Below are 14,048 nucleotides of genomic sequence, written 5' to 3'. Positions count from 1 at the left end.
ATTCATATGAAAGAAGGGAATATTAGATTCCAATTTCCGTTAAGGAAAGGCACGAACACTTTCCTAGAAATAAAATAAAATTACCTTATGAATCTATTCTTAGAGCCACTTATGGATTGCATGCCAAAGATGGCAATACCTAGATCTATCCTTGCCTTTATGCCTAGCTAGGGCGTTAAACGATAGCGCTTGTTGGGAGGCAACCCAATTTTATTTTTGTTTCTTGCTTTTTGGTTCTGTTTAGTAATAAATAATTCATCTAGACTCTGGTTAGATGTGTTTTCATGTTTTAATTAGTGTTTGTGCCAAGTAGAACCTTTGGGAAGACTTGGGTGAAGTCTTTTTGATCTTGCTGTAAAAAACAGAAACTTTGGCGCTCACGAGATTAGGTACAACTTTTTACTGGAGAGTGATATTTAGTTGATTTTTTCATATGATTAATAGATAAATTCCTAACGTCCAGAAATTTATTTTATAATTTTTGGAGTTCCATAAGTATACGTTTGATACAGATTACTACAGACTGTGCTGTTTTTGCCAGATTCTGTTTTTCGTGTGTTGTTTGCTTATTTTGATGAATCTATGGCTAGTATCGGAGGTTATGAACCATAGAGAAGTTGGAATACAGTAGGTTTAACACCAATATAAATAAATAATGAGTTCATTACACTACCTTGAAGTGGTGTTTCGTTTTCTTTCGCTAACGGAGCTCATAAGATTTTCTGTTAAGTTTTGTGTTGTGAAGTTTTGAAGTTCTGGGTAAAGATTTGATGGATTATGGAACAAGGAGCAGCAAGAGCCTAATCTTGGGGATTACCAAGGCACCCCAAGGTAAAATCCAAGGACAACCAAAAGCCTAAGCTTGGGGATGCCCCGGAAGGCATCCCCTCTTTTGTCTTCGTCCATCGGTAACTTTACTTGGAGCTATATTTTTATTCACCACATGATATATGTTTTGCTTGGAGCATCTTGTATGATTTGAGTCTTTGCTTTTTAGTTCACCACAATCATCCTTGATGTACACACCTTTTGGGAGAGACACATATTAATCGTAATTTATTAGAATACTCTATGTGCTTCACTTATATGTTTTGAGCTAAACAATTTTGCTCTAGCGCTTCACTTATATCTTTTAGAGCACGGTGGTGGTTTTATTTTATAGAAATTATTGATCTCTCATGATTCACTTATATTATTTTGAGAGTCTTTTAGAACAGCATGGTAGTTTTCTTTGGCTATAAAATTAGTCCTAATATGATAGGCATCCAAGATGGGTATAATAAAAACTTTCATATAAGTGCATTGAATACTAAGAGAAGTTTGATTCTTTATGATTGTTTTGAGATATGGAGATGGTGATATTAGAGTCATGCTAGTTGATTAGTTGTGAATTTGAGAAATACTTGTTCTAAAGTTTGTGATTCCCGTAGCATGCACATATGGTGAACCGTTATGTGATGAAGTCGGAGCATGATTTATTTATTGATTGTCTTCCTTATGAGTGGCGGTCGGGGATGAGCGATGGTCTTTTCCTACCAATCTATCCCCCTAGGAGCATGCGCGTAATACTTTGTTTCGATAACTAATAGATTTTTGCAATAAGTATGTTAGTTCTTTATGACTAATGTTGAGTCCATGGATTATACGCACTCTCACCCTTTCACCATTGCTAGCCTCTCTAATACCGCGCACCTTTCACCAGTATCATACACCCACCATATACGTTCCTCTAAACAGCCACCATACCTACCTATTATGGCATTTCCATAGCCATTCCGAGATATATTGCCATGCAACTTACCACCATTCCATTTATTATGACATGTTTCATCATTGTCATATTGCTTTGCATGATCATGTAGTTGACATCGTATTTGTGGCAAAGCCACCTTTATAATTATTTCATACATGTCACTCTTGATTCATTCCATATCCCGGTACACCGCCGGAGGCATTCACATAGATTCATATTTTGTTCTAAGTATTGAGTTGTAATCTTTGAGTTGTAAGTAAATAAAAGTGTGATGATCATCATTATTAGAGCATTGTCCCAAGTGAGGAAAGGATGATGGAGACTATGATTCTGCTACCTCTTGAGCACTGCGTTGGTTTTCCCTTGAAGAGGAAAGGGTGATGCAGTAAAGTAGTGTAAGTATTTCCCTCAGTTTTTGATAACCAAGGTATCAATCCAGTAGGAGACCACGCGCGAGTCCCACGCACCTACACAAACAAACAAGAACCTCGCAACCAACACGATAAAGGGGTTGTCAATCCCTTCACGGTCACTTACGAGAGTGAGATCTGATAGATATGAAAGGATAATATTTTTGGTATTTTTATGATAAAGAGTAAATAAAGATGCAAAGTAAAATAAACGGCAATAGAAATAACTAAGTGTTGGAAGATTAATATGATGGAAAATAGACCCGGGGGCCATAGGTTTCACTAGTGGCTTCTCTCAAGAGCATAAGTATTATGGTGGGTGAACAAATTACTGTCGAGCAATTTATAGAACTGAGCATATTTATGAGAATATCTAGGTATGATCATGTATATAGGCATCACGTGCGTGACAAGTAAACCGAAATGATTCTGCATCTACTACTATTACTCCACACATCGACCGCTATCCAACATGCATCTAGAGTATTAAGTTCATAAGAACAGAGTAATGCTTTAAGTAAGATGACATGATGTAGAGGGATAAACTCATGCAATATGATATAAACCCCATCTTTTTATCCTCGATGGCAACAATACAATACGTGCCTTGCTGCCCCTGCTGTCACTGGGAAAGGACACCGCAAGATTGAACCCAAAGCTAAGCACTTCTCCCATTGCAAGAAAGATCAATCTAGTAGGCCAAACCAAACTGATAATTCAAAGATACTTGCAAATATAACCAATCATACATAAAAGAATTCAGAGAAGATTCAAATATTGTTCATAGATAAACTTGATCATAAACCCACAATTCATCGGATCTCGACAAACACACCACAAAAGAAGATTACATCGAATAGATCTCCACGAAGATCATGGAGAACTTTGTATTGAGATCCAAAGAGAGAGAAGAAGCCATCTAGCTAATAACTATGGACCCGAAGGTCCGAGGTAAACTACTCACACATCATCGGAGGGGCTATGGTGTTGATGTAGAAGCCCTCCGTGATCAATTCCCCCTCCGGCAGGATGCCGGAAAAGGCCCCAAGACGGGATCTCACGGGTACGGAAGGTTGCGGCGGTGGAATTAGCTTTTCGTGGATGCTTCTGATGGTTTGGGGGTACGTAGGTATATATAGGAGGAAGAAGTACGTCGGTGGAGCAACGTGGGCCCCACGAGGGTGGAGGGCGCGCCTGGGGGGGTAGGCGCGCCCCCCTGCCTCGTGCTCTCCTCGTTGCTTTCCTTACGTGGACTCCAAGTCCTCTGGATCACGTTTGTTCCGAAAAACACGTTCCTGAAGGTTTCATTCCGTTTGGACTCCTTTTGATATTCTTTTTCTGCGAAACTCTGAAATAGGCAAAAAAAACAGCAATTTGGGCTGGGCCTCCGGTTAATAGGTTAGTCCCAAAAATAATATAAAATTGTATAATAAATCCCATTAAACATCCAAAACAGAATATAATATAGCATGGAACAATAAAAAATTATAGATACGTTGGAGACGTATCAAGCATCCCCAAGCTTAATTCCTGCTCGTCCTCGAGTAGGTAAATGATAAAAACAGAATTTTTGATGTGGACTGCTACTTAGCATAATTTCAATGTAGTTCTTATTATTGTGGCACGACTGTTCATATTCGATATGATTCAAGATAAAAGTTTAATGTTGACATAAAAACAACAATACTTCAAGCATGCAAACCAAGCAATTATGTCTTATCAAAATAACATAGCCAAAGCAAGTTATCCCTACAAAATCATATAGTCTGGCTATGCTCCATCTTTCCCACACAAAATATTCATATCATGTACAACCCCGGTTTTAGCCAAGCAATTGGTTCATACTTTTTAACGCGCTTCAGCCTTTTCAACTTTTACGCAATACATGAGCGCAAGCCATGGATATAGCACTATGGTGGAATAAGGTATAATGATAGGGGTTATGTGGGAAGACAAAAAAGGAGAAAGTCTCACATCGACGAGGCTAATCAACGGGCTATGGAGATGCCCATCAATTGATGTCAATGCAAGGAGTAGGGATTGCCATGCAACGGATGCACTAGAGCTATAAGTGTATGAAAGCTCAAACAAAAGAAACTAAGTGGGTGTGCATCCAACTTGCTTGCTCACGAAGACCTCGGGCATTTGAGGAAGCCCATCATTGGAATATTCAAGCCAAGTTCTATAATGAAATTTCCCACTAGTATATGAAAGTGACAAAATGAGACTCTCTATCATGAAGATCACGGTGCTACTTTGAAGCACAAGTGTGGTAAAAGGATAGTAACATTGTCCCTTCTCTCTTTTTCTCTCATTTTTTTATTTGGGCCTTTTATTTTTTGCCTCTTCTTTTTTTCTTTTTATCTAGTCCGGAGTCTCATCCCGACTTGTGGGGGAATCATAGTCTCCATCATCCTTTCCTCACTTGGGACAATGCTCTAATAATGATGATCATCACACTTTTATTTACTTACAACTCATGAATTACAACTCGATACTTAGAACAAGATATGACTCTATGTGAATGCCTCCGGCGGTGTACCGGGATATGCAATGAATCAAGAGCGACATGTATGAAAGAATTGTGAACGGTGGCTTTGCCACAAATACGATGTCAACTACATGATCATGCAAAGCAATATGACAATGATGGAGCGTGTCATGATAAACGAAACGGTGGAAAGTTGCATGGCAATATATCTCGGAATGGCTATGGAAATGCCATAATAGGTAGGTATGGTGGCTGTTTTGAGGAAGGTATAAGGAGGTTTATGTGTGATAGAGCGTATCATGTCACGGGGTTTGGATGCACCGGCGAAGTTTGCACCAACTCTCAAGATGAGAAAGGGCAATGCATGGTACCGAAGAGGCTAGAAAATTGCGGAAAGGTAAGTGTGCGTATAATCCATGGACTCACATTAGTCATAAAGAACTCATATACTTATTGCAAAAATTTATTAGCCCTCGAAGCAAAGTACTACTACGCAAGCTCCTAGGGGAAGGGTTGGTAGGAGTTAACCATCGCGTGATCCCGACCGCCACACAAAGGATGACAATCAACAAATACCTCATGCTCCGACTTCGTTACATAACGGTTCGCCATACGTGCATGCTACGGGAATCACAAACTCCAACACAAGTATTTCTCAATTTCACAATTACACAACTAGCACAACTATGATATTACCACCTTTATATCTCAAAACAATTATCAAGCATCAAATTTCTCATGATATTATAATCAAAGCAAATTGCCATGCTGTTTTAAGACTCTCAAAATATTATAAGTGAAGCATGAGAGATCAATAGTTTCTATAAAACAAATCCACCACCGTGCTCTAAAAGATATAAGTGAAGCACTAGAGCAAAAACTATATAGCTCAAAAGATATAAGTGAAGCACATAGAGTATTCTAATAAATTCCGATTTGTGTGTGTATCTCTCAAAAGGTGTGTACAGCAAGGATGATTGTGGTAAACTAAAAATCAAAGACTCAAATCATACAAGACGCTCCAAGCAAAACACATATCATGTGGTGAATAAAAATATAGCTCCAAGTAAAGTTACCGATGGAAGTAGACGAAAGAGGGGATGCCTTCCGGGGCATCCCCAAGCTTTGGCTTTTTGGTGTCCTTAGATTATCTTGGGGTTCCATGGTCATCCCCAAGCTTAGGCACTTGCCACTCCTTGTTCCATAATCCATCAAATCTTTTACCCAAAACTTGAAAACTTCACAACACAAAACTTAGCAGAAAATCTCGTGAGCTCCGTTAGTGAAAGAAAACAAAACACCACTTCAATATACTGTAATGAACTCATTCTTTATTTATATTGGTGTTAAACCTACTGTATTCCAACTTCTCTATGGTTTATAAACTATTTTACTAGCCATAGATTCATCAAAATAAGCAAACAACACACGAAAAACAGAATCTGTCAAAAACAGAATAGTCTGTAGTAATCTCTAACTAACGCAAACTTCTGGAACTCAAAAAAATCTACCAAAATAGGAAGACCTAGAAAATTTATTTATTGATCTGCTTCAATTGGAATCAGTATTTTATCACGTTCTGGTGATTTTTAACAATTATTTTCGTGAACAGAAAGTTTCTGGAATTTTCAGCAAGATCAAATAACTATCATCCAAGAAAATATCCTATAGGTTTAACTTGGCACAAACACTAAGTAAAACATAAAAACAAATATAACCAGAGGCTAGATCAAAGATTTATTCCTACACAGAATCAAAAAGCAAAAAACTAAAATAAAATTGGGTTGCCTCCCAACAAGCGCTATCGTTTAATGCCCCTAGCTAGGCATTGAGATTTCAATGATGCTCACATGAAAGACAAGAATTGAAGCACAAAGAGAGCATCATAAAACACGTGACAAACACATTTAAGTCTAACATACTTCCTATGCATAGGCATCTTATAGACAAACAAATTATCACGGCAAGCAAAAACTAGCATATGCAAGGAAGCGGAAAGAAACAATAGCAATCTCAACATAACGAGAGGTAATTTAGTAACATGAAAATTTCTACGACCATATTTTCCTCTCTCATAATAATTACATGTAGGATCATAAGCAAATTCAACAATACAGCTATCACATAACATATTCTCAACACGATCCACATGCATGCGAAGTTGACACTCTTCCAAAATAGTGGGATTATCATTAACTAAAGTCATGACCTCTCCAAACCCACTTTTATCAAAAATACCATAAGATTGAATATTCTCCAAATATGTGGGATCTAAAGTTGACACTCTTCCAAACCCACTTTCAATATTATTGCAAGCATTATTATCAATCTCATATTCATCATGGGGCTTAAATAAATTTTCAAGATCATAAGAAGAATCACCCCAATCATGATCATTGCAACAAGTAGTAGACATAGCAAAACTAGCATCCCCAAGCTTAGGGTTTTGCATATTATTAGCATAATTGACATCAAGAGAATTTATAGTAAAATCATTGCAATCATGCTTTTTATCGAAGGAACTACCAAGTGTGGGTGCAATAGCAACGATCTCATGTTTAACGTAAGGAACTATAGCAAATTCATCTTCATAAATATTGGCATCATGGCCACAAGGATAGCAAGCATCATGTTCATCAACGGATATTTCAATCAAATCATCAGAATCATAATTATCTATAGATTCATGCATATCATTATTTTCTTTAGAAGCAACGGTCATTCTTTCAATAAACTCTTTGACATAGACATTATGGGCATAGTTTTCATAGCAATATTCAAGTATGTCAAAATTTTCATATTCGTAAAGAGTAATATCATACTTTTCAATCAAAGAAGCAACTTCAAAAGAACCCTTAAAAGCAACAAATTCTTCAATTTGTTCGATATCATAGTAGCTATAAACACCCTTTGCATAAGAAGATAAGATTTCATTTTCATTAAACTCACATAGGTAGGGGAGGTGTTTTTTAGGGTTCTTAGAGCAACAAGTAATATCACAAATTTCACAAAGATTCCAGGCATAACACAACAATTTGTTTATTTGATTCCATAAGAGTCTCCCTTTTTCAGACAAACGGTGATGCACAAAATGAGCATGCTCATCTAAAGATTTCCCATCAACTAGGCTAGTTGGGGTTTCAGCACGAGCGCATAAGGATCGAAGATGATCCAAGTAGAACACTTTAAGTGGATCCATATCAATAGATTTTTAGCAAGCAAAGATGCAAGCAAATAGAAGGCACGTGGAAACACAAACAGAAAGGCATACGTGAAGAAGGCGAATAAAACGGCAAGGGTGAAGTGGGGGAGAGGAAAACGAGAGGCAAATGGCAAATAATGTAATGCGAGGGAGATGAGTTTGTGATGGGTACTTGGTATGTCTTGACTTGTGCGTAGACTCCCCGGCAACGGCGCCAGAAATCCTTCTTGCTACCTCTTGAGCACTGCGTTGGTTTTCCCTTGAAGAGGAAAGGGTGATGCAGTAAAGTAGCATAAGTATTTCCCTCAGTTTTTGAGAACCAAGGTATGAATCCAGTAGGAGACCACGCGCGAGTCCCACGCACCTACACAAACAAACAAGAACCTCGCAACCAACGCGATAAAGGGGTTGTCAATCCCTTCACGGTCACTTACGAGAGTGAGATCTGATAGATATGAAAGGATAATATTTTTGGTATTTTTACGGTAAAGAGTAAATAAAGATGCAAAGTAAAATAAACGGCAATAGAAATAGCTAAGTGTTGGAAGATTAATATGATGGAAAATAGACCCAGGGGCCATAGGTTTCACTAGTGGCTTCTCTCAAGAGCATAAGTATTACGGTGGGTGAACAAATTACTGTCGAGCAATTGATAGAATTGAGCATAGTTATGAGAATATCTAGGTATGATCATGTATATAGGCATCACGTCCGTGATAAGTAGACCGAAACGATTCTGCATCTACTACTATTACTCCACACATCGACCGCTATCCAGCATGCATCTAGAGTATTGAGTTCATAAGAACAGAGTAATGTTTTAAGTAAGATGACATGATGTAGAGGGATAAACTCATGCAATATGATATAAACCCCATCTTTTTATCCTCGATGGCAACAATACAATATGTGCCTTGCTGCCCCTGTTGTCACTGGGAAAGGACACCGCAAGATTGAACCCAAAGCTAAGCACTTCTCCCATTGCAAGAAAGATCAATCTAGTAGGCCAACCCAAACTGATAATTCGAAGAGACTTGCAAAGATAACCAATCATACATAAAAGAATTCAGAGAAGATTCAAATATTGTTCATAGATAAACTTGATCATAAACCCACATTTCATCGGATCTCGACAAACACACCGCGAAAGAAGATTACATCGAATAGATCTCCACGAAGATCGTGGAGAACTTTGTATTGAGATCCAAAGAGAGAGAAGAAGCCATCTAGCTAATAACTATGGACCCGAAGGTCTGAGGTAAACTACTCACACATCATCGGAGGGGCTATGGTGTTGATGTAGAAGCCCTCCGTGATCAATGCCCCCTCCGGCAGGACGCCGGAAAAGGCCCCAAGATGGGATCTCACGGGTACAGAAGGTTGCGGCGGTGGAATTAGGTTTTCGTGGATGCTTCTAATGGTTTGGGGGTACGTAGGTATATATAGGAGGAAGAAGTACGTCGGTGGAGCAACATGGGCCCCACGAGGGTGGAGGGCGCGCCTGGGGGGTAGGCGCGCCACCCTGCCTCGTGCTCTCCTCGTTGCTTTCTTTACGTGGACTCCAAGTCCTCTGGATCACGTTTGTTCCGAAAATCACGTTCCCGAAGGTTTAATTCCGTTTGGACTCCGTTTGATATTCTTTTTCTGCGAAATTCCGAAATAGGCAAAAAGCAGCAATTTGGGCTGGGCCTCCGGTTAATAGGTTAGTCCCAAAAATAATATAAAAGTGTATAATAAAGCCCATTAAACATCCAAAACAGAATATAATATAGCATGGAACAATCAAAAATTATAGATACGTTGGAGACGTATCAGATTCCCCCACAAGTCGGGATGAGACTCTGGACGAAAAGAAAAGAAAAAGAGAAAGAAAAGAGGCCATAAAAAGAAAAAAGAAGAAGAAGGCCCAAATAAAAAAATGAGAGAAAAAGAGAGAAGGGACAATGTTACTATCCTTTTTCACACTTGTACTTCAAAGTAGCACCATGATCTTCATGATAGAGAGTCTACTATGTTGTCACTTTCATATACTAGTGGGAATTTTACATTATAGAACTTGGCTTGTATATTCCAATGATGGGCTTCCTCAAAATGCCCTAGGTCTTCGTGAGCAAGCAAGTTGGATGCACACCCACTTAGTTTATTTTGTTGAGATTTCATACACTTATAGCTCTAGTGCATCCGTTGCATGGCAATCCCTACTCACTCACATTGATATCTATTGATGGGCATCTCCATAGCCCATTGATACGCCTAGTTGATGTGAGACTATCTTCTCCTTTTTGTCTCCTCCACAACCACCATTCTATTCCACATATAGTGCTATATCCATGGCTCACGCTCATGTATTGCGTGAAGATTGAAAAAGTTTGAGAACATCAAAAGTATGAAACAATTGCTTGGCTTGTCATCGGGGTTGTGCACAACTAAGTACTTTGTGTGATGAAGATAGAGCATAGCCAGAATATATGATTTTGTAGGGATAACTTTCTTTGGCCATGTTATTTTGAGAAGACATGATTGCTTTGTTAGTATGCTTGAAGTATTATTATTTTCATGTCAATATTAAACTTTTGTCTTGAATCTTTTGGATCTGAACATTCATGACACAATAAAGAAAATTACATTGAGAAATATGCTAGGTAGCATTCCACATCAAAAATTTTGTTTTTATCATTTACCTGCTCGAGGACGAGCAGGAATTAAGCTTGGGGATGCTTGATACTCCTCCAACGTATCTGTTCCATGCTATTATATTATCTGTTTTGGATGTTTAATGGGCTTTACTAAGCACTTTTATATTATTTTGGGACTAACCTACTAACCCAAGGCCCAGTGCAAATTGCTGTTATTTTTGCTATTTCAGTGTTCCGCAGAAAAGGAATATCAAACGGAGTCCAAACGGAATGAAACCTTCGGGAGAGTTATTTTTGGAACAAAAGTGATCCAGAGGACTTGGAGTGGACGTCAAGAAATCAACGAGGAGGCCACGAGGCAGGGAGGCGCGCCTGCCCCCCTGGGCGCGCCCCCACCCTCGTGGGCCCCTCGTAGCTCCATCGTCCTACTTCTTCCTCCTATATATACCCATATACCCTGAAACCAACCAGGAGCACCACGAAACCCTATTTCCACCGCCGCAACCTTCTGTACCCGTGAGATCCCATCTTGGGGCCTTTTCTGGCGCTCCGCCGGAGGGGGAATCGATCACGGAGGGCTTCTACATCAAAACCATAGCCTCTCCGATGATGTGTGAGTAGCTTACCACAGACCTTCGGGTCCATAGTTATTAGCTAGATGGCTTCTTCTGTCTCTTTGGATCTCAATACAAAGTTCTCCTCGATCTTCTTGGAGATCTATTCGATGTAACTCTTTTTGCGGTGTGTTTGTCGAGATCCGATGAATTGTGGGTTTATGATCAAGGTGCTCTCCGGTGAAAGTGATCACGAGATCCTAATGTTAGATATAGCAAAATTCATTTAACCCGAATAGAAGAGAGAGATCAGAGTCCCAGAGTATAGACGAGGAATAAATGATCCTAATACCACCCAATGGCGACGTGGGCCCATGGGCCGCACAACCATGTTAGTAAAACAGTTTTCATCGACTAGACTCAACTTCGGCCAAGGAGTGTGGAAAGGGATTCATACAGGTAGTCGGCTCTGATACCAACTTGTGACGCCCCCGATTCAATTGTACACTAATCATACACACAAACGTGTACGATCAAGATCAGGGACTCACGAGAAGATATCACAACACAACTCTAAAAAAATAAGTCATACAAGCATCATAATACAATCCAGGGGCCTCGAGGGCTCGAATACAAGTGCTCGATCATAGACGAGTTCGCGGAAGCAAAAATATCTGAGTACAGACATAAGTTAAACAAGTTGCCATAAGATGGCTAGCACAAACTGGGATACAGATCGAAAGAGGCGCAGGCCTCCTGCCTGGGATCCTCCTAAACTACTCCTGGTCGTCGTCAGCGGCCCGCACATAGTAGTAGGCACCTCCGGTGTAGTAGGAGTCATCGTCGACAGTGGCGTCAAGCTCCTGGGCTCGAGCATCTGGTTGCGACAACCAGGTAGAATGGAAAGGGGGAAAAGAGGGAGAAAAGCAACCGTGAGTACTCATCCAAAGTACTCGCAAGCAAGGATCTACACTACATATGCATGGGTATCTCTGTAAAGGGGCAATATCAGTGGACTGAACTGCAGAATGCTAGAATAAGAGGGGGATAGCTAGTCATGTCGAAGACTATGCTTCTGGCAGTTGCAGCATGTAGAAGAGAGTAGATGGCAAGTTCACCAAGTATCATCGCATAGCATAATCCTACCCAGCGATCCTCTCCTCGTCGACCTGTGAGAGAGCGATCACCAGTTTGTATCTTGCACTTGGAAGGGTGTGTTTTGTTAAGTATCCGGTTCTAGTTGTCATAAGGTCAAGGTACAACTCCGGGTCGTCCTGTTACCGAAGATCACGGCTATTCGAATAGATTAACTTCCCTGCAGGGGTGCACCACATTACCCAACACGCTCGATCCCATTTGGCCGGACACACTTTCCTGGGTCATGCCCGGCCTCGGAAGATCAACACGTCGCAGCCCTACCTAGGCACAACAGAGAGGTCAGCACGCCGGTCTAAATCCTATGGTGCAAGGGTCTGGGCCCATCGCCCATTGCACACCTGCACGTTGCGAGGGCGGCCGGAAGCAGACCTAGCCTCCCTAATACAAGAGCAGGCGTTCCAGTCCAATCCGGCGCGCGCCGCTCAGTCGCTGACGTCAAATAGAGCTTCGGCTGATACCACGACGTCGAGTGCCCATAACTGTTCCCTCGCAGTTGGTTAGTGCGTATAGGCCAGTGGCCAGACTCAGATCAAATACCAAGATCTCGTTAAGCGTGTTAATTGAAGTATCCGCGAACGCCGACCAGGGCCAAGCCCACGTCTCTCCTAGGTGGTCTCAACCTGCCATGTCGCTCCGCCACAAAGTAACGGTCGGGGGCCGTCGGGAACCCAGGCCCACCTCTACCGGGATGGAGCCACCTGCCCCTTCAGCCCCCATCTCCGAACAGTATCGTAAGTAATGTAACAGTATAACGTATATAGCATATGCCCGTGATCACCTCCCGAAGTGATCACGGCCCAGTAGTATAGCATGGCAGACGGACAAGAGTGTAGGGCCACTGATGGAATACTAGCATCCTATACTAAGCATTTAGGATTGCAGGTAAGGGTAACAACTGTAGCAACAATGACAGGCTATGCAGCAGAATAGGATTAACCGAAAGCAGTAACATGCTACACTACTCTAATGCAAGCAGTAGAGAGAAGGAATAGGCGATATCTGGTGATCAGGGGGGGCTTGCCTGGAAGCTTAGCTGAGAAGGAGGGGTCGTCAACACCGTAGTCGATCTGGGTAGCAGCTGCGTCGGTCTCGGAGTCTAGCGAGAGAAGAGGGGGAAGAAACAATAAATATAATGCAAACATATGCATGACGATGCATGACATGACAATGAGCGTTGCTAGAGGTGCCCAAACGCGGTAGTAGGTGATACCGGCGAAGGGGGGAAACATCCGGGAAAGTATTCCGGTGTTTCGCGTTTTCGGACAGATGAATCGGAGGGGGAAAGTTGCGTGTTTGCTATGCTAGGGATGTGTGGCGGACGAATGTGCTACGTATCCGGATTCATCTTGTCGTTCTGAGCAACTTTCATGTAGAAAACATTTTCATCTGAGCTACGATTTATTTTCTATGTTTTTCTAAAGTTTTTATTATTTTTAGAATTTATTTAATTATTTTAAATCAACATTATCCAGAATAGTGTATGCTGACGTCATCATGATGTCAGCAGTCAACAGGGCGTTGACTGGGTCAAACTAACGTGTGGGTCCCAGCTGTCATAGACTTAGACTAACTAATCATGTTAATTAGTTTAACTAAACAGATTAATTAAGTTAAGCTAATTAATCTAAATTAATTAAGTTAATTAATTGATTAATTAAATTTATTTATTTCTAAATTCCATCTCTTTTTTCGTTTTCGTTTCAGGGGGTGGGGCCCTTTTGTCATAGGCCCATAGGGGCCTAAGGGATCGGGCGAACGGGTGCGGGTGCTCGCACCCGAGGCCACGAGAGGCGAGGGCGAGCGCGCCCGGGGCCTCGGTGGTCGGCGACGGCGGGAGTAGTGGG

This window comes from Aegilops tauschii, chromosome 7, assembly GCF_002575655.3.
Source record: "Aegilops tauschii subsp. strangulata cultivar AL8/78 chromosome 7, Aet v6.0, whole genome shotgun sequence".
NCBI classification, from domain to species: domain Eukaryota; kingdom Viridiplantae; phylum Streptophyta; class Magnoliopsida; order Poales; family Poaceae; genus Aegilops; species Aegilops tauschii.
The sequence above is the reverse complement of the archived record's forward strand: the minus strand, read 5'-3'. Positions refer to the sequence as shown.